The sequence below is a fragment of the Panthera onca genome, chromosome E1 (genome assembly GCF_046562875.1).
Source record: "Panthera onca isolate mPanOnc1 chromosome E1, mPanOnc1 haplotype 2, whole genome shotgun sequence".
NCBI lineage: Eukaryota > Metazoa > Chordata > Mammalia > Carnivora > Felidae > Panthera > Panthera onca.
The window spans coordinates 45787839-45809334 of NC_138352.1; the positions used below are offsets into that span (position 1 = coordinate 45787839).

A 21496-nucleotide genomic window follows, 5' to 3' on the forward strand; every position below is an offset into this window, starting at 1 on the left:
TTGGCCAGGCTTGGGTTCCAGTCCTGGCTCTGTCCTCTGATGTTCCCTTGTTGCTCAGTCTTCCTCAAATATCCAATGAAAACAGTCTTCCTCAAATATCCAATGAAAACAGCGATGCCTGACTTGCAAAGCTGATACAAGGATCGCATGAGAGTCTTTCTGTAAAATTCCCTGTGACATAGTAGGTGCTCCCTCAGTCTTGTTTTGTGGATATTGTTCAGGGTCACAAAATACCAGAGGGACTTGCCCACCCAGTCCCCTCCCTGCTCACGTTTTCCTGGAGTCTCTTCAACTGTGTGTTTACCTAGCCAGCTCTAGGCAGGAAGCTTTCCTGTTGGGCCGATCAGAGAAGTATGGCAGACCAGAGCTGACATCGTTTTCAGCTCCTGGCTAGGACATTCTGCCAAGACAGGCCATGTTCTCCTACACCTCGCTCATTCAAGTGAAAGTAACTGGGGCCTTTTCCTTTTGGCTTTATCCTTGGCTGGTCTGGAGAAGGCAGCTCCACATGAATGCTGGGTGTGGTGTCATGATTAATTTGCAAGTATGTCTTCTTGGTCACACATGTCTGCAGGCTCTTGTTGGAACCTAAAAAAGCCAACAGGAAGCCCAAGAGAGTCATCTGGGAACAGGCTTTGCTTCTGGGTCCTGCCACCCTAACTAAGGTCACAAAGTTGGCTGCTTCCAGCAGGCACTGAACTCCAGCCTGGCTAGACTGAGCTGGCTCTTGAGTGTCCAGAGAAGAATCTTACAGACTTTCCAGCCGTCTTCCCAAGACCTTGAGTTTTGGATGCCATTCCTCTGGAGGCCACGGATCCATAGCATCGACATCACCTGGGAGCTAGTTGGAAATGCAGAATCTCAGGCCTCAAATCAAACCTATTGAGTCAGGACTTGGAGTTTAGCAAAATCCCTAGGAGGTTCGTGTATATGTTAGAGGTTGGGAGGCACTGATTTAGATCAGTTCTCAGCCAGGTGAAGTTAGAATCAGCTGTAAAAATGGGGCACCCGGGTGGCTCAGTTAAGAGTCTGACCTCAGCTCAGGTCATGATCTCATGGTTCGTGGGTTCGAGCGCTATATTGGTCACTCTGCTATCATCGCAGAGCCCCTTCGGATCCTCTGCCCCCCTCTCTCTCTGCCCCTCACTCACTCTCGTTCTCTCTCTCTCTCTCTTTCGATCTCTCTCTCAAAAATAAATAGACATAGGGGCACCTGGATGGCTCAGTCGGTTACATGTCCTGACTTAGGCTCAGGTCATGATCTCGTGGTTTGTGAGTTCGAGCCCCGCGTCGGGCTCTGTGCTGACAGCTCAGAGCCTGGAGCCTGCTTCAGATTCTGTCTCCCTCTCTCTCTGCCCCTCCCTTGCTCATGATCTGTCTCTCAACAATAAATAAACGTTAAAAAAAAATAGACATTAAAAAATACAGTTAAAAAAAAAGTATAAGCTGTAAAAAATGTACTGATTCCCTAGGTCCTTCCCCAGACCACTGAATCAGAATCACTGTGGATAAGATCTGTGCACTGGTGGTTTTTTGGTTTGTTTGTTTTGTTTTGTTTTTTTAAGTTTGTTTATTTATTTTGAGAGAGAGAGAGAGAGAGTGAGGGAGGGGCAGAGAGAGAGAATGCCAAGCAGGCTCTGCACTGTGAGTGCAGAGCCCAATGCAGGGCTTTAACCCGTGAACTAAACCATGAGATCATGACCTGAGCTGAAACCAAGAGTCCAACACTTAGCAGACTGAGCCACCCAGGCTCCCCTGGGCACTGGTATTAAAAAAGAAAAAAATTTCCTCAGTGATTCTAATATGCAGCTGTAGCAGAGAATTAGTTTAGACCCTTATCTTTGGGATGGATGTTCGTAAATGACGATGATCATGAGAGTGCTAGTTGCTGTTTATTGACCTTCTACTCTGCAGAAAGGTCATTACCCTTACCTAGCGTGCTGGATGAAGGTCTTTAGCTTTATCTAGAATCCTGCATGAAGGTTCTTTACCTTTATCTAGGATCTTTACTTAAACCTGAAGGTTGTAGCCCTCTCACTGAGGCTCAGAGAAGTGACGCAAGGCCCCCAAGGCCACGTAAGTGGTGGGGCTGGAACTGCCTGCCCAGACGCTATACTGAAGCTCGGGATGGTTCAGATGGGTCTGGTTCTCCTTGGAAAATCCGGCAGCGGGTTCTTTTCTTTCCTGCCTCAGTTTCAATGGTACTTTCAGATGGTGTGGCTTGGGGATCATTTAGTTCGAGGAAAGGCACAGCAGCTTTTAGCCCTCAGATTCATGTGTCTCCTAGAATGAAGGGATGGGGGCGCCTGGGTGGCTCAGTCAGTTTAACGTCCGTCTTTGGCTCAGGTCATGATCTCACAGTTCGTGGGTTCGAGCCCCGCATCGGGCTTTGTGCTGACAGCTCAGAGCCTGGAACCTGCTTCGGATTCCATGTTTCCCTCTCTCTCTGATCCTCTCCTGCTCACACTTGGTGTCTCTCTCTCAAAAATAAAATAAACATTAAAAAAAAAAAAGAAACATTAAACATTAAAAAAAAAAGGGGCGCCTGGGTGGCTCAGTCGGTTAAGCATCCGACTTCGGCTCAGGTCATGATCTCGCGGTTCGTGAGTTCAAGCCCCGCATCGGGCTCTGTGCTGACAGCTCAGAGCCTGGAGCCTGTTTCAGATTCTGTGTCTCCCTCTCTCTTTCTGACCGTCCTCCATTCATGCTCTGTCTCTCTCTGTCTCAAAAATAAATACACGTTAAAAAAAAAATTAAAAAAAAAACATTAAAAAAAAAAAGAATGAAGGGATGGAGGGGTGGGGTGAATGGCAGACAATGATAGAGAAATCTCAGGGAAGGGAGGTATTTCCACAGGTCATAGAGCCCCAGCCCAGCTCTGTCTGTGTGAAGCTAGCGGTGGGTTCCACCAAGTCCCTGTGTCCCTGTGTCCCCAAACTCCGCACTCCTCCAGATGAGCAGTGCTCCTTCCAGTTCTGCAAATCTGAGTTTCTACGATAACAGTGGGGAGACTGAGGCATTGGCCAGAAGCAAGCCAGACCGCAGACCCTAAGTCATCTGCTCCAGGAGTAGCCGGGAGGCCACCGCGCTGGGGATGGTTGCCATGGGGGAGTCAGCGCACGGTGGAGGGGGGAGTACACAGAACCCTGAAGCGGAACCTCCCCGGGAGTTGTGAGCCTGCAGAGAAACCAGGCGAGAAGTGCAAAGAAAATGGGCCAGACATTGAGAAATGGCCCTTTCTTTCATGTTTTGAACCATGTCCAAACCTAACTTCTGAGTTCGAATAAGGATTTGAAAATCAGCCTGAGGCTCCCACGGAATCTAAATCCAGGTTACTGTGTGCATCTTCCTTATAAAGTCATGGAATCGCTGTGTTGAGGGAATGGAATGAGCAAGGGTGGGTGTTTCACTGCTTCTTTTTTTTTTTCTTTCATTGCTTTTCTTTTTAAGAAAACTCCTCGCCCTTGTATTGTATGGCACCTTGCTATTCTCAGGGGCCTTTGTGCATGTCACTGCATTGCTGATCCCTGCACCATCTCTGTGGGGCCCAAAGAGTGTGTGAATGACCCCCGATATGTAGCAGAGGACGCACAGGCCCACAGATGCTAAATGAGAGCCTTAAGGCCCCACAGCAAATTGGGGCATAGCCTGGCCTGGAATCTGGGTCTTCAGACCCCAAGCACAGCAGTCCTTGTGTCCCACCAGTGCTTTTCTGGTGACTCCCTCCTTGGGCCTTCCAGGGTCTGGAGCTGGACGCTGTCATAGCCTTGGTGTAGGTGTAGCTCATAAAATACAGTCAGTTTCAGTCATCTGCACTTGTGTTTTACTTATTTATTTATTTTGAGAAAGGGCGCAGTGAGTGAGGGTGGAGAGAGAGAGAGAATCCCGTGAGAGCAGAGAGAGAGAAGCGGGGCTCACCTGAAGCGGGGCTCGAGCTCATCCGATGTGAGGCTCGAACTCATGAACCGTGTGATCATGACTTGAGCCGAAGTCCGATGCTTAACCGACTGAGCCACCCAGGCGCCCCTGCACTTCTGTTTTAAAACATGGTTTCCTTTTAAATTATATAGCCAATGCACAACTATATTACTTTCATTAAAAATTTCAAATGATACAAATAAATAGCCCCCTTTGGCTACCCTCTCCCTAGCCCACTCTTCAGAAGCAACCACTGATGATAATTTGATGTGAATGCTCCTAGTCCGTTAAAAAAAAATGCATTTTGCACGTGTTACTGATGGATTATTATAATCCCTAACCATCTTGCTTGCTTTAATTGCCAGCTGTGAGTGCATGTGTGTAGAGAAAGCAAACGTTCTAATATTACCTTCAGCAAGATAAAACCAGGGTGGTAAATCAGCCGGACTGGGGGTTTAAAGCAGTGATTCTCCAACTTGCATGTGCATATGAATCACCCATAGATTGTTCTAAAATGCAGATTCTGATTCAGCAGGTCTGGTATAGGTCCTAGGATCCTGTATTTCTTTTCTTTTCTTTTTTTTTTTTTAATGTTTATTTGTTTTTGAGAGGCAGAGTGCGAGCAGGGGAGGGGCAGAGAGAGAGGGAGACACAGAATTGGAAGCAGGCTCCAGGCTCCGAGCTGTCAGCACAGAGCCCGAAGCGGGGCTCCAACCCATGAACCGTGAGATCATGACCTGAGCTGAAGTTGGATGCTTAACCAACTGAGCTACCCACGCGCCCCAGATCCTGCATTTCTAATCAGCTCCCAGTTGGCACAGATTCTGCCAATTGTAGGCCACATTTTAAGCAGGAAGGGTTTAGAGCACAGGCCCTGGGCTCAAACACACCTGCCGGGCCTTTCATTGCCAGGTGACTGAGCTGGGCAAGTGTGTAAGCTTTCTGTGCTTGTACAAAGAGGATAAGAAGGACACCTTATCCATGGGATTCTTGTGAAAACAAAATGATCTGGGGCACGTGGAGCATTTATTCCAGTGCCTGGCACGTAGTGAGCGCCCGATAAATATAAGTTATTAGTGTGACCTAGAGATGAACACCATTATGTTGTCTAAGCCAAACAGAAAACGCTTGCTGGTTGGCTAGTATTTGGAACTGTCTGTACTGATGCACTTCTCCATTATTCGTTCCGTGTCATAATCACCATCGTCATCATCAGGATTTTTAATACGCTTTGTATGGTATTCTTTACTTATGAGGGAACTGAGGCTCGGGGAGTTTTTGAGTGAATTAACCAGATCCACAGAGCTAAGAAGTAGCAGAAACAAACTTACACCCAGGTTCCAGGTCTGGTGCTTGTTGTATATACGCTGTAGCTGACTTCTCTTGTCTGCGGAGCGGGAGCTAGAGCCTCTGAGGGTGGTGCCAGGGAAATTTTGACAAACTGTATCCCCTTACACATTTTTAAAATTCACATGTAAAGACTTCTATCATAACTTTAAGTAGAGTGTATTACCAGGCTGACGGTATGTCACCTACTTGCTTCGAATATATTTTTGTCAAACACAGCCCTAACACAGCAGGCTCAGCCCATGCAACTACGGAAAATGTCTGTCATAATTCCTAATGGGCAGACTGGACCTCGTTGTTCGAGCCCTCAGCCAAATCTTACTTTGTGTCAGAAAAAGTCAGACTTCATTTTGCGATTTGAATAAATGTGTTAAACGGGTGTCCCTGTGTCCGCTTCCTTGCTTCCCGATCCTAACCCTGAAATAAACAGATGGGTAGGTAAGGAGGTAGATAAGGCCTTGGTAAAATAAGGCCAGCTCCCTTCTCAATGTCCATCCCCTGGGGACTCCCCCCCCCCCGCCCGCCCCCCCCACGGGGGCTGCATTCTCCAGTAGTCCCTTTGTTTGTCTGGTGGCTTTCACCGCCCACCCCCCCTCCACGGAGAGCACCAGCGTGCAGTTAGGATGGCTAGGGGTGGGTCTTTCTTTTGGGAAATGTTTAGGAGGGCCATCATGAAAAGAGAGCTGTAGATCCAGATGGTTCCCAGCACCGTCTTTTCTCGTTTTGGAAAGGACTACCTGGGGCGCCTGGGTGGCTCAGTCGGTTAAGCATCTGACTCTTGATTTCGGCTCAGGTCATGATCTCCTGGTTTGTGAGTTTGAGCCCTACGTTGGCTCTGTGCTGACAGCATGGAGCCTGCTTGGGATTCTCTCTCCCTTCTCTCTGCCCCATCCTGATGGGTGCTTTTTCTTTCTCTCAAAATAAATTAAAAAAAAATTTTTTTGGAAGGAAGGAAGGAAGAAAAAAGAAAGAACGAGAAAGAAAGAAAGAAAGAAAGAGTGAGCAAGTGAGCAGACTGTCTGTGGAAATGAGGTTTTGGAAATTGATTCCTTGAAAGCCAACACCCCGGGAAGTGCCCGCATTTCCCAGATGTATGCTGGTGGGAAGAACACTAAACCAGGTGCCCCACCAGAGATGCTACCCAGGGTTTTGCTCTGCAAATGTTATACCGCTCACTCCAGAGCTTGTGGGCCTTTGGGACTCTTTTGCTGGAGCTGGAGTCTTCCTCCTGTGGGCTCCCCAGTGACACCTTGGACCCATGCCCCATTGTCTCTTCCCAGCTCCCCTTTTCCCAGTGAGATGGCAAGAGCTCACACTATATACCTCCTTGTTACAGGTAAACTGAGGCCCAGAACAGGAGACTAACTTCATGGCCACACGCCAGTCCACGTACCCCACCAAGAAAGCCACTGGCCTTCCCAGGGGGAGCATCACAAGGCAAAAAAGCCTTGGGTGGGTCAGAAGAGCTGGTCTTCAGAGCTCATCCCCTGCCTCAGTGAAAGTCACTTGCACTCTCTCGTCCTCAGCATCTCTGCTAAATGGGCTGATGTGGCAGGCATTTGGCCGAGTGTTCACAGGCTTGGAGGCCGGGCACACCATGCTTTGCCATTTACTAGCTGAGTGACCTTAGACAAGTTTCTTACCTCTCTGTGCCTGTCTCCCCCTCAGGAAACCGGGATAAGGATAGTATCTCCCTCCTGGGCCGGTTGAGAGGGTCAATGAAACAAAAGCTATTTAGTGTCTGGCCCACACAGCATGCTCAGTAAATATTATTGTTGCTGTTATGCTTGTTTTTTGTTCTCCGTAGGAATTGTAGTCAGGAGAAAAAACTGAGTGGAGTGAAGTCCCAGCTGAGGCTTTCCAAGGGCAGGGCTGTGCTAGTGTGTGGCATCGTCTCCTTCCTAGGATGGCAACACGTGCGGAGGGGCGCTTAATATGTGTCACCTGATGACTGACGAGAGCCAGCCCGGAGGCTCTCATTACTGCCCTGGGCCCCTGCCATCTGCTGAGCCTGCGGTTGGCATCTTCCTCTGGCCTTCACCCTCCCGGGAGCATTTCAAGCCTCCGGCCTTGTGCCCGGGGTGGGTGGGGGGGGTTTGCTGAAGACTGCCCCCTTCTGCTCCCCACGTTTCCCCTCAGCTAATAGCTTTGAGAGTGCCCTGCTTTTGGGGTCCACCTGCCTGGCCCCTCCTGCTGCGGGTTCCTGCGCTCTTTGGGGGTGCTCTTTGGGTGTGCGTGGGGCCACAGACGCTCAGCCTACTCACCCTTCTGTTTCCAAGCTGGCCCGTCTCCGTTTCTCACGGGCCCCTCCCAGCAGATATTTCATAAAGAGTCTTGTCCCCACCCCTCCATCCCTTCCCCTTGGGAATTTTGTCATCTTTTCTTACAAACTTTCAGCTGGAAGTCACTCCCTGGCTCTCTGTCCTCAGCCTCAGACACGGAAATAGTGAAACAAAATAAACGCTCCAATTCACCATGGGCTTTTGCTGTTCCAAGGAATCCCTTTGTCAAGCAAAGAATCCTTTTGTAAAGTGAATAATTGCTCACTTTGGATTTCTATCCGGGATTTTTTTTTGTTGGGGAACTTTCTCAAGAGTGGGGCCAGGCTCGTTCGTAGGCCTGGGGGGTGGAGAGGCTTCTCACCTCCCTCTCTACCAACTGAAAAAGCTCAGGGTATGGCTTCTAGATCTTCTGATTACCTTTAATCCTTCCGCCGTCTTCCTGTCAGGGCTCTAGCCCGCCAACATCGATCATGCCGCCCGGAAGGTGGTGACGGGTTTGTGTTTCTCGCTCTGTTTTGTTCCTTTGCTCCGCCAGTCGTGTCTCCATGGAAACAGGTGCAGCCTTTGTGTTGCGTTTGCCTGGGGCAAATCGATGCCTAGTGGGGATTTTTCTTTGCTCTCCACCCCCCCCCCCCAATTTGGCATCAAAGACAGAGGTGGGGGCAGCGCAGGGATTTACAGGGGGACTCTGGTAGCCGGGAGCACCAAGGGTGGGGAGCTCTCATCAGTCCTCCAGCGGGGACTCCAAGACTTGGAGCCTGGCCTGGCCTCCCTTCGTGGTTGCCGCATCATGAGGCTGTCAGAGGGAGGGGACCCCGCAGTGGTTTGTAGATACTCAGCCCTCCTGGGCCCTTTGTATTTTCAGGGGCAGCTGCTTGCCAGGGCGGCAGGGGCCGGGGGGGGGGGGGGGGGGGGGGGGACGGGACGGGAGGCTGGGTGGGAAAGGTGACAACAGCACTGATCCTTTGGCAGGACCTGTGGGGCGAGGACTTTGACCTTTGCGGGCCTTGGTGTCTTCTGAGAGAGAGAGGGTGGGAGGTTTTAAACCTCTTTGGTACTTAGACTCCTTTTACCTTAAGGAAACCCCACATTTGGGTAAACTCTGCTAAATTAGTGTCACATGATTGTCCCATGGTGAAGAGTAAATGCTGTGTTTGATTCAAACCACTGAGTTACCTGGTTTGCGATGAACCTTCAGAATCAGGAACCTCTCTTTAGACTGAACCTCGTGCTTCTGATCCAGCCCCCCTCCTCCCAAGCTCCCCCTCCTCCTGCCCAAGGTATTCTGCATCCCTGGCTGATCACAGTCTAGTAGGTGAACCTTCTGTTCCAGGTCAAAGCCCCAGGGTTGGCCCCAGCAGCCTGGGGCGACAGCAGATCCGCTCTGTGTTCTCAGAACCCTCCCAGAAGTTCATGGGCGGGTGGGCTTCGAAGCAGCAGTGTCCTGCCTGAGCCCTGCCTGCCGTATTTCCCACAGTCACCTCTGGTCACCACTGCTTTGACCAACTCCGTCATCCAATAGACGACACAGTAGGCTTCTGGCAATACTGCACTCGTGCTAACCTTAAGGCGGTCACATCCACTTCTTTTTTTTTTTTTTTAATTTTTTTTTAACGTTTATTTATTTTTGAGACAGAGAGAGACAGAGCATGAACGGGGGAGGGTCAGAGAGAGAGGGAGACACAGAATCTGAAACAGGCTCCAGGCTCTGAGCAGTCAGCACAGAGCCCGACGCGGGGCTCGAACTCACATACCGAGAGATCGTGACCTGAGCCGAAGTCGGACGCTTAACCGACTGAGCCACCCAGGCGCCCCAGTCACATCCACTTCTTGATTGAATCAGCAAACTCCAAACTTCATTTTCATATCTGAACTCTACCCAGCTGCTTGTCAAATGAAGCAAAGGTTGTATTTAGCCTTGGCTTTGCATTGTCTGAAAGCCTCCCTCGACACTGGACCTGGAGCAAAATTCCCTGAGGAGACTCCTGAGCATGTTAGGAGATACACTCGCTAGTGGTGGTAAAGGTCAAGTTGTCCAGTCTCCTGCCTACAGAATGGGTACATGGTGGGGCTACAACTTTCAGGTTTCTGTGCTGGAGCGTGAACTCTCTAATGCCTCTTCATAGTCAACAAGTTTCTAATGGAATCTAACTTCAATCCCATCTCATTTTGTCCTGGCTGGAGGAAAGATAGAGAACAAAGAGCAAGTATCCTTAATGCTTTACTCAAAGGACCTTAAATCTCTGCTCAGCCTTGGCCAGACACACCCCATTTTGGAGGGTTGCCTTCTCGCTTTCTCTCCTTCCCGCAGAACAATGCCCGAGTTTGCTGTTGGTAAGACAAGGAGAATAGTAGCTGTCTCATTGGGTTGGTGTGAAAATTAAATGGAGGCTCTGGGAATACACCTCACTGTGCACCTGTCCTGTGGTTCATTTTCAGTCACTCCAGTTGAGCCTGAATACATTTTATTTCCTGCCTGCTGTTATGCCACTCAGCGTTCCTGCTTTTTTGCACAGCCTCTCTGGAGTAAAGCCCCTGGGCTAGTGGGACCTCCTCCTCATTGTTCCTGGCCCAGACAGGCCGGGTGGGGCACGTGCAGGCGACCCCTCTGCTGCTCCCGAAGAGATGTGGGTGTGGGGGAGAAAAGCCTTTCTACGCCAAGGTCTTGGACGGCATTGTCCCTGTCCCTGTTTCTCACCTGACCTCTGCTCCAAGTTGGAACCGCTGACGCCTGGTCTCTCCGCAACCTGGATCCGTGCTTTGTCCAAAGCGCGAGGTATGAGCTGCTGCGACCCCTACACCTCAGGGAGCGAGGGCTTCGGAGGTAGCAGGTTTTTTTCTGGGTGTTACTCTTTCTCCCTTTGAACCCCACATGCCCTAGCAGACTGGTTGAGAGCAAGGAGCGGGGAGCCATGCTCCCTGGGTTCTTGCCCAGCTCTCCCACTGTGCCTCCCTGGGCCTCAGGCTTCTCCATGGCACGTGGGAAGTGCTAAAACAAGTATTTGCTAGAACTAAAAAAATTTGCCTAGTGGAGCTGTTTGATTTAAAACCCCCTCCCCCTTTCTCCTGGTCAGCGTAAATACCCATATTGCTTGTCCGCTTTATGCTGCGCACTGACCTAAGTGTTGGGGCGGAAGAGCTGAATGAGACCAGAACAATCCCTGCCCTGCAGGTGGGCACCGGCCTGTTGGGGCCACCGGTCAGCCGCACACTGGTGATTGTGATACGTGACGTGCTGATGGTGCAACAAGAATCTAACAGGCCAAGGCTGCGTGGGGGTGAGCCAAAGAGTGCCTCTGGGAAGACTTCTTGGAGGAGGAGGACTGCAAACTGAATCCTGAGATAAAGAGTTGCAGTTGATCAGGGTGAGGCTGTTGGGGCCAAGGCATTAAGAGCACCAGGAAAGGGGCACCTGGGTGGCTCAATTGGTTAAGCGTCTGAATCTTGATTTCTTCTCAGGTCACAATCTCACGGTGTGTGGGTTGGAGCCCCACGTCAGGCTCTGTGCTGACAGCGTGGAGCCTGCTTGGGATTCTCTGTCTCCCTCTCTCTCTGCCCTCCCCCGCCCCACTTCTGCTTGCTCTCTCTCTCTCTCTCTCTCTCTCTCTCAAAATAAATAAATAAACATTAAAAAAAAAAAAAAAAAGGAGCATCAGGAAATGTGCCAGGATCAGCGGTGGTCAGAGGAAGCCGTGACCCAGGACTCGGACAGGCACTGGCTAAATCAGCAGGTTCCTGGAGGGCAGGTCCGCCTGAACTAGGAGGATGGCATCTCCTCTCCAGAACCAGATCTCTGAGTGTGCCCCGGGGTGGGGCTGGGGGGCGGAAACTAAGAGTACCTCAATGTTGACATTCCTTCTCCTCTCCAGCTGATCTCTAGGTTCTGGTGATGTTTTTCCCTACAGCCCCTGCCCCTCCCTTCTCCCTTCTTAGATAATGATTTGCTACTCACTTCAGGGGAGCTGGGTGGGGGGGAGGGGTAGTGTCTTTTAAATAGAAGCCCCCAGAATACCCTGAACCTCTTTGACTTGCTTGGGGTGGGGATGGTTGGGAATGAGAATTGCCTGTTCGTCAGGAAATTCTGATTCAGTACGGGGCCCTGGACCTTTGTCTTTCACAAGCACCCCCCCCCCACCCCGTGGTCCTGTTGCACAGAGGGGCGGGGGGCACAGACCCCCCTGCCTGGTCTCCTTGCAGTTTTTTTATTTTACTTTTACAGGAGGCATTATTGTTGCTTATTTTTAAATCTCTCCTTTTATTCTTCCAATGGGGATCTCTATCATCTTGTTTGGGGCTTTACTACTTTTTAAAAAGATACTGTTAGCTAGTGAAATGGGGGCGCAAAGAAGTAGAAGTTGCCCAAGGAGAAGCCAACATCTGCCTTATAGAGTCCATGGGATCTTCAGCCTGCTCAGAATGTCTCGCCAGGCAGAAGCCTCAGTGCCCAGAGCCCCAGATGTTTGCAGAAGTGGGACAACGGTCTGCTCCTCAGACATTCGCTACCTTTTTATTATAAGGCAGGGTATCTTCTTGCCTCCCTCCCTTGGGTTCCAGGCCTGTGTCATCACAATTGACATAGGCTAGCAGTCCAGGGACCCGGGGCAGTGGGGGGTGGGGGGGGGCACAGGACGAGTCAAGAGGGTCCTTGGCTTCATGCAGGATAGAAATCAAATGCAAGCAGGGTTTACTAAACAGCTTAAGTGATAGGGTATAGCAGACGGTGTTGTCTGAAAGACTCAGAAAGGAAAGTTGTCTCTTGGGCTTAGGGGTTTATATTGGAAAGGGGTCCAGGGTACGTGTTCCTTCAGGAGTCCGGGATAGGGTCCAATCCAAAGTGAGTGTCAGGTGAACAATAGGTGTTGTTTCATAAATCATCAAAGGGAGGGAGTATTGATGCCAGCGTGGGCCAAGGTTTGTTCGAAGCTAATGCCCTGGAACATGTCTGAGATCTGGTTCTTCTTAGATGGTGTCATGTGTCTTGGGGGCCTGGGACGAGACTCAGAGAATGATTAACTTCCTTGTTTCCCCCTTGCAGTGGGAACGTAGCTTCTCTGGTTTACCTAGACGCAAGGTGGGATACGGAGCATGTGTAAATGGAGCCTTTCTAAAATGGAGTCCCTTCCGCTTCCCTATCTCACAACCATTGTTCTGCCCACTTTCTTGAAAATCTGTTCTCCTACCAATACCTGCCCATAAATCTTGTCTCCAGGAAGTCCTGGGTGGCTTAGCCAGGGAAAAATGAAGCCTGCAAACGGCAAGCAAACCTTCACCATGGCTACACATGGGTGTGACCACAGCTGTGGTCACCTCTCAGGCCAAGGTGGTGTGTGGGTAGCCGTCTCTGGGGCTGCAGAGGTGGGAGGAGCCCTTTCTGCAGGCTTCTGTGGCAACGTATGCTATTGTAATTCTTGTTCTCCACGAAAAAAAGATATTTTCCTCTTGGGTATCCGACCTACAGTAGGTGCCCCCTAAGTATTTTTTGACTGACAGTGAATGAACGGGTGCATCGTTAGGAGTCTGTGTGTGAGTGAAACAGATTCAGTTCTCCTGGGACATTTAGAATACCTCCTGGATAATGTGGGGTCACTGAAGAAATGTTCCCCCCAGCCCCTGCTTTTAAGAGCTGATACGATGGAAGGAGGCAGTGAATGGCAAAAGTGCCACGTTGCCCATCCACATGGCCACTAAGTGCTCTCTCCCCTTTTCCAGACCACCAGAACACTTTCAGTGCTAGGGATGGTCTAGAAGAACAGAGACAGATCGATATGGGCTGACGTTTCCAGGGACTGCCTCATGGAAAGGGGAACTTGCACTAGCTCTTGAAAGCTGGACAGGGCTTGTTTAGGAGACGGAGGAGAGGTGCAAATCAGTGTTCTAAAGTGTGGTCTCTGGGGGCGCCTGGGTGGATCAGTTGGTTGATTTCAGCTCAGGTCATGGTCTCGCGTGAGTTCGAGCCCCGTATTGGACTCTGCGCTGACAGTGGAGCCTCCTTGGGATTCTCGGTCTCCCTCTCTCTCTCCCTCTCCCCCCTCTCTCCCTCTCTCTCTGTCTCTCTCTCAAAAATAAAATAAAGTGTGGTCTCTGGACCAGTGGTGTCAGCATCACCTGGGAACTTACTAGACATGCAAATTTGGGGGCCCCACCCCAGACCTAGGGAACAGGAGCTGTGGGTTAGAGCCCAGCAGCGTGTGTTCAAGAGCCCTGCCGGTGACCCCAATGCTCTCTGAGTGTGGCCACTGCTGATGCAGACAAAGGGAGGAGTCTGATCTTTCCAGGAGAGAGGAGCTGGGAAGTGACACGGCATATCGGCATATCGTAGATGAGTCCTTCTGTTGGCAGCACAGAGAGAAGACAGGAGGGGGACGGGAGAGCGCTAGGAGACATCAGAGAAGCAGGCATGGGATAAACTTGAGGTTTGCCCCACTTTAAGAGCATTCTTTTCAGGGCGCCTGGGTAGCTCAGTCGGTTAAGTGTCAGACTCTTGACTTCAGCTCAGGTCGTGATCTCATGGTTTGTGATTTCGAGCCCTGCATTGGTCTCTGTGCTGACAGCATGGACCTTGCTTGGGATTCTCTGTCTCCCTCCCTCTCTCTGCCCCTCCCCTGCCTGCTGTCTATTTCTCTCTAAATAAATAAACAAAGCACTCTTTTCTTTAAACGTTTAAAATGACTTGTGCCCTGTCACACTTATATGCTGATCATGGAAAAAATGTAAGAAGGAATGAAAGGTAGGGGCGGGACGCAGAAATCTACCATCCAAGACAACTATCGAGAGACAGCGTGTTTCCTGCCACCCGTCCCCCTATGTGTGTTTCCTTGACAGGGCTGAAAGCATACCATATGTATCCATTTGCATCCTGCATTCTTACTTAACAAAATATTGTAAGCATTTCCTGATGTGCTTTCAGGCTGTCTCTTTTATTGTCGTAAGAGCCCTGTAAATTGCCCAGAGGCATTGCTGGTAAGGAAGGAGTACCTGAGGCCCAGAGAGAAAAGGAAACTTGGTCCATGAACTTCAGACAGTTAGGGAAGCCCATAGTCACATGGCCTGGGCTCATCAATTCACAAATTATAAGGGGGCAAAAAAAGGGGAGATGACGGGGGAAGCTGTAGATTAAAATGGGCTTAAAGGACAAACAACAGGCAAGACTAAAAGTACAGTGTCCAGGGATGTACATTTGAACAATAAAGTGCACAGACGTGATTACTGCAAAAGTCAGTGTGTGGCATGTGGAGGGGTTATGGAGTGGCTGGCCACGTCTCCTTTCTTTTTTATAAATTTGTTGTTAAGTTTATTTATTTACTTTGAGAGAGAGAGAGTGAGAGAGAATCCCAAGAAGGCTCCACACTGTCAGCGCAGAGACCAACATGGGGCTTGAACTCATGAACCACAAGATCATGTCCTGAGCGGAAGTCGGACGCTTAACTGACTGAGCCACCCAGGAGTCCGGCCAAGTCTCCTTTCTTGGCACGAATGTAACAAACTTACATTTGTTTAGAGCAGTTTTCTCTTATTTATTTATTTATTTATTTATTTATTTATTTATTTATTTATGGAAAATGTTCAGGGGACGAAGGTGTTGCTCAAGGAGCTATGTGGCAGAGCCAGGAGCAGAACCCAGGCTCAGAGGTTCCCCTCAGGTCTCCGTTCCCCATCGTTCCCACACTTTGTGCATTGTCTGCTCACCTGCCTCCCAGCCCCCAGCCTCCATCTGCCGCTTGCTGGAGAAACTACAGATTGATGGTTCGTGTTGGTTGACTTTCAGGGCTAGGCCAGAACACGCTTGGGGAGACCGGTGATGGCCCTTGACTGAAATGGGGAAACTCTGAAGGAGATCGGTCACGTTAAGAGTGAAGGTGTAGGGGCTCCTGGGTGGCTTAGACAGTTAAGTGTCTGACTTCAACTCAGGTCATGATCTCCCAGTCAATGAGTTCGAGCCCCGTGTCGGGCTCTGTGCTGACAGCTCAGACCCTGGAGCCTGCTTCGGATACTGTGTCTCCCTCTCATTTGCCCCTCCCCTGCTCACGTTCTGTCTCTTTGTCTCTCTCAAAAATAAACATAAAAAAAAATTAAAAAAAAAAAAGAGTGAAGGTGTGTCTGACACCATCTTCCGTCATCCTGTGCGGTGTGTGCTGGGCCGGGGGGTGCCTTGACCAGTCCTGCTGTCTCCGGTTGGTTCAAAGACAGACACCCAAACACCCAATAATGCTTACTTCTCAGAATCCCTTTCCTTAGCCCGGTCCATCAGTTTCCTTAAAATACTGTTTTTTTCTTTAATAAGCACTTACCGTCCCCCCTCCCCCCATACACGTGGCCCCTCTGCCTCAGGTGTTCTTTTCTTCTCTTTCCTATTGTTTTGGACAAGCCCAAGGAGGCAGTGCCAGGGCCACCACGGGGCACACCTAGGAGAGGGGACAGAAGATGAGCCCTGATGATATGAAGCATACCCTTTCTCCCGGCAGACAAATAGGAGGGCCTTTTCCAAATCTGGGCTTCTGAGGCCAGGGCCTTGCGAGTTTTGAACCCGGGACTTGGGCTTCTAGCTGGACCTCTGCTTCTCTCTGCCCAGACTGGCAAGTTTCATAGAACCAGCTGAGGTTCTGTGAGGACCCCAGTGGGGAGGGGTCCCAGGGCTCACCGCAGCCCTGCCTGCTCAGGAGAAGGGGTCTCTGCACTTACCCACCCTTCCCGAAAGGATGTGGAATTGGTCCTCTGTCGGGGATCAGCTGCCCACAGTCCTTGGTCTCTCCCAGATAATTGTAACAAAGGGCTCCAGGGCTTTTCACACTGCTAAGGAGGAAGGCTCCCCTTTCGGTTCTAGAATAGCACTGATAGAACTTCCTGAAATGTTGGAAATGTTCTAAAATATGTACTGTTCAATATGATGGGCATTGGCCTCGGTGGCTGTTGAACACTTGCAATGTGGTCTGTGAGGAACTGAATTTTATTTTATTTATAATAAAAAAAAATTTAATGTTTATTTGTTTTTGAGAGAGAGACAGAGACAGAGCATGAGTAAGAGAGGGCAGAGAGAAAGGGAGACACAGAATCCGAAGCAGGCTCCAGGCTCTGAGCTGTCAGCACAGAGTCCGATGCGGGGCTTGAACCCACAGACCTCGAGATCATGATCTGAGCTGGAGTCGGACACTTAACCGACTGAGCCACCAGGTGCCCTGAGGAACTGAATTTTAAGTTTTATTTCATTTTAATTAATTGTAATTTAAATGTACATGTCATATGGGACTAGTGGCTACCTTCTTGGACAGTTCTAGAAGGAATGGGTCTCTGAGAAGTCCACAGTGGCCACGTCGAGATGTTTCAGAAGTGCCTGCCGCCCTCTTTCCTACAAGCCCACATACACACATTACACATTTCAGCAAGGCCCTGGATACAATGTCCTTTTATAACAAAGGCCACTGTTTAAATATTCTTATCTCGAATGAGGCGGAGCAGCCACGGACCACAAATGTGCCCCCACGCACGGCTTCCCTTTGTCCTTGCACAATTGAAGGCAGGCGGGGTAAGACCTCAGGAAACCGTGCACCTGAGAAGTCCCAATCCAGCAGACAAGCCTGCTGTTGCGCCCTGGCATAGGGTCTTGCCCTTCCCAGCTCCTCGCCTTCAGGAGGAATGAATCCAGTACCAGTTGATGCCTGGTAGCTCGCCGACCCGAACGCTTGTGTGAATGAGGCCTGGTCACCGGGGTGATCCGCCCACACTGGCAGTTTTGATCTTACTTCCTTTTGAACAGCTTGGCCCTCAAGTAAAAAGGATTTTTCCTTTCTGTAAGAAGGTGGAGGCTGGGGGCAGTTTTGGGTTTCTCGGCTTTATATATGTGTGTGTGTATATATATGTGTGTGTATATATATGTATGTGTATATATATATATATATATATACACACATATATCCATATATATCCATATATATATATACACATATATCCATATATATCCATATATATATATAAATATATATATGGATATACATATATATATATATATAAGTTTATTTATTCTGAGAGAGAGAGTGAGCAGGGAGGGGCAGAGAGAGAGGGAGAGAGAGAGGATCCCAAGCAGGCTCCACACTGCCAGTGCAGAGCCTGATGGGGCGTTCAGACTCACGAACTGTGGGATCGTGACCTGAGCCGAAACCAAGAGCCAGACACTTAACCGACTGAGCCACCCAGGCACCCCTATATGTACATATTTTTGAGCAGGATGGGTGGTGGCATGGAGGTTTACCAGATGTGTCGGTTCTCTTACCCCCTGCCCCCTGCCTCCCATTTTCCCAGTGTCCAGAGCCCAGGAGCGCTCTGTAATGTTTGCTGAATGCATGAATGAGTGATTTCCCCCTGCCAGAGCACCCTGTAAGACAGACCTCTTCTTATCCTCCTCTGTGTTAGGCTCCTTCTGTCTTTTCTTCCTTTGCCCCTGCAGTACAGACAAGCCACCTCCCCTCCCTGCTCCCTTTCTGTCCCAGGCTCTCAGTCGTGTGCTTCATTTTCCAGCACGCTAACCTTTTCCAATAGCTGTTTCCCAGTGTGTCGTAACCCACCTATTCCGAATGTTCCAGAACGTATCCCTGCACTGCCATCTCCCCGCGGCCCCATGGCATGTGTGACTCTGCAGGACCACGTGAGCAGTCCTCATCAACAGGGGTGTCATTGTCCCCTGGCCCACTCCATGCAGATGGGGACAGAGTCCCTCTGTGCTGGCAGGATTTCCTGTGCACTGGTTGCCCTGTGTCCGAAAAGAGCCTGAGTGGTGCCCCCTTCTGTCTGGTGATTCCGCCACCTCCTCCTGCCTGGCTTCCTTAGGTCTTTACTAAGGAAAGACCTTAGTCTGTCTAAGACTGTGGTAAAATCTGTATAACATAAACTTTACCATTTTAACCACTTCTAGGGGGCAGTTCGGTGGCATTCAGTACATTCACGCTGGTGTACGATCATCACCACCATCCACTTCCAGAACTTGGTCATCATCCCAAACGGAAACTGGGTGCCTCAAACCATAACTTCATTCCCCCGTTCCCTCGGCCGCCGGTAACCTCTGTCCTAATTTCTGTCTCTCGGAATTTCTCTATTCTAGGTAGCTCATAAAAGTAGGATCATACAGCATTTGTCCTTTTGTGTCTGGCTTTTACATGTTTTCAAGGTCTGTCCGTGTTGTAGCATATATTGCAATTCCCTTCCTTTTTATGGCAGAATAATGTTCCACTCTTCCATATGTATACACTATAATTTGTTTATCCATTCATCTGTGGATGGACTCTTGGGTCATTTCTACCTTTGGGATATTGTGAATAATGTTCTTAAGAACATGGGTGTGTACGAATATCTGTTTGAATCACTGCTTTCAGTTCTTCGGGGCGTATACCTTCGGAGTGGAATTTCTAGAACATATGTTAATTTTGGGTTTAACTTTTGAAGGAACTACCAAAGTGTTTTCCAGCGCAGCAGCATTTTACATTCCCACCACCAGTGCACTTTATTACTATTATTTTTAATTCTTAATTTTAAAGTACAGAGCTAATACGTGTTTGTTGAAAAACTTCAAAGGATACAGGGAGGCGGGAAGTAAACAGCAGAAGATCCCCCCTGGTGCAGCCCCACCTCTACTATAACTGCTACTTAGTAGCTGGGGTGTCTGCACTTCCTGTGCAGGTCTAGATACGCCAAGTACACACTCAAGACACCTGAGTGCAAACAGTGGGTGTGCACGTGACCCAGTAACTTGGCTTTCTCCTGTCATTCCTTGTTGGCCCCTGAACGTCTCGGCTGCATGCTTTCCCGTGTTGGGGGTGTATCCTGTGTTATTTATTGGTTAGTGGGTATTGAGAGACAAGTGGGGGGCTTTCCCCTCTTTGCTCTAGCAAACTGCACTGAGCTTACTGCTTTGCACACACGTGGGCCACAATCTCACCAGATCACAGCCTATGTGGGAAAAATGTGAGCGGGGCTTTGTACTGGGGAGGCCATGCGGCCCAGAACCACCTTCCCCACCAGTGGCCGCTTTTCCCAAATTGCTCTCCTCTCCCAGGGCAGCTAAGCTAAGCTGAGCTGTGAGCCTCTTTGTGAGGGCGGGCCACCCACCTCAGCCAAGAGACAGCCTTGGCCGGGCACGCCCTCCCCTCTGGGAATTCCCAGAGTCAAGTAACTTAGAGCTGGATGGAGAGGTGAGCAGTGGGCTGGAGAGAGGGAGAGAGGGAAAGAGTCTGGGCTCTGGTGCGGAGGGGGGCAGGGCGGGGGTTTCTTTTAGGGGCACGGAGAAGGTGCTTGTGAGGCTGGCAAGGCATCCAGTGCTCTGACACACTAGGAAAGACCCAGTTTAGGCCTGGCAAGAGTCCACCTTTTAAGCCAAGGACCAGCCTGTCTTTTGCCAGCACCTTTTTCTGCAAAGCCCCAGGCAGCTGGTGGGAGAGTACAAAGCGGCCTGGAAAATCCATAAACTGCATAATCAGCCCCTGCATCTTGGCCGCTTGACTCTGTTTATTGCTTCCTGTCCCCGAAAGCCCTTTACAAACAGAGCGGCTTTGAGGGGGGTGAGCTGGACCTGGTGGGTGGCCTGCCCCTGCCAGCGGGGGCCCTAAACAAGCCCATTCCCTTGTACTGCGCCCCCTGGAGGATGAGAGCTAGGGGACTGTCTGAGGGTGTGAGAAGACACCCCCCAAAGGAGGGCGAGCCCCCAGAGAGCTGTTTACTTTGTAATTGACAAAGGACAAGGATCCCATTTCTACCAATTTCCTTGAAGGCCTGGAGGTGAAGCTTTAATGAGGTGCAGGAGGGGAGCAGGTGAAAACCTTAGCCTCTGACTGACCCCTGCTAGGTGGCGGTGGGGGGAGCAGGGGCCCATTCCCAGGGATCTAGGGACAGCCCTGGTTCCAAGGGCTTAGGCGACTTGCTCAAAACCTGTTCTATTCTTGTTGTATTACTTTTTTTGAAACAGGTTTTCCCCTGCTGACTGACTTCTTCCTTCCCTCCCTTTCCTCCCCCAACTTCATCCTCCCTCCCCCAGGATTAACTAATTCACTTTACATCCCTTCCCACCACTGTCCGTGGCCAGGATGTGACTCTCTCAGGGGAGAGCTGCCGCCCTGAAAAAGTTGGTCTAGACACTGCTGGGGTGCCTGTGAGGGCTGTTTGCTGTACTTTCCTTGCCTCTGGGTGACGCGGTGGCACCTGCTTGGTGGGAGGCGGGATGGTAGGCAGGCTTCCCAGAGCTGGGGCAGCCCCTCCCAGCCAGATGTGTTAGAGCCATCCCTCTGGAAGACCTGGGGCTCCCACCCCCCGAGGGGGTGGTTGGAGGCCTGAGTTCCCACCCCCCTCTGCTGCCTTGTTATTTCCTTCCTTTACTTGGCTTCCCTGGATGGTTGACTACAACGCCCTGATTTAAAAAGCAGTGAAGGGGAGCCTGGGTGGCTCAGTCGGTTAAGCATCTGACCCTTGATCTCAGTTCAGGTCATGATCTCACGGTTTCATGAGATTGAGCCCTGCATTGGGCTCTGCGCTGACAGTGCGGAGGCTGCTTGGGATTCTCTCTCTCTCCCCCTCTCTCTCTCTTCCCCTGCCCCGCTCGCTCGCATGACACAGTCTCTCAAAATAAATAAATAAACGTACAAAAAAAAAAAAAAAAAAGACCGTGGAGATGGCTTGGCCTGCCTCCTCTGTGTGGACCGGCCGTGGGTTTGCTTGTGCTTTTCCTCAAAGGGCTTGTCTATACAGACTTCCACGTGGGACCTGTGTGTGTCTGAGCCTGCTTTTTTCGTTGTGCAATTCCGAGCCAGCCCCACCCTTCCAGCTCCTTCCTGAAAGTGAAATGTTACAGTCCTTGCTCAAGAACAAAAGCCCCAAGTTCAGCCCTGCATGTTAATGATTTTCAAGTGTGGCCACTTCCTCCTGTGGGGCGTGCAGCGGATTGTTGAGGACAGCCCAGACCCTGACCGGGAGGT

General features: G+C 50.2%; 1 protein-coding gene and 1 long non-coding RNA gene across 3 annotated transcripts in view; one reads left to right on the top strand and one right to left on the bottom strand.

Moving 5' to 3' along the window:
• Positions 1-21496, top strand: part of CUEDC1 (CUE domain containing 1) — an 85729-nt gene that overhangs the window by 27724 nt on the left and 36509 nt on the right. The window lies entirely within an intron of this gene.
• Positions 89-8347, bottom strand: LOC132687898 (uncharacterized). Its single transcript, XR_009614319.3, has 3 exons — positions 7965-8347; positions 5588-5682; positions 89-588 (listed from the first exon to the last, which is right to left on the bottom strand). It is a non-coding gene; the product is annotated as an uncharacterized LOC132687898 (long non-coding RNA).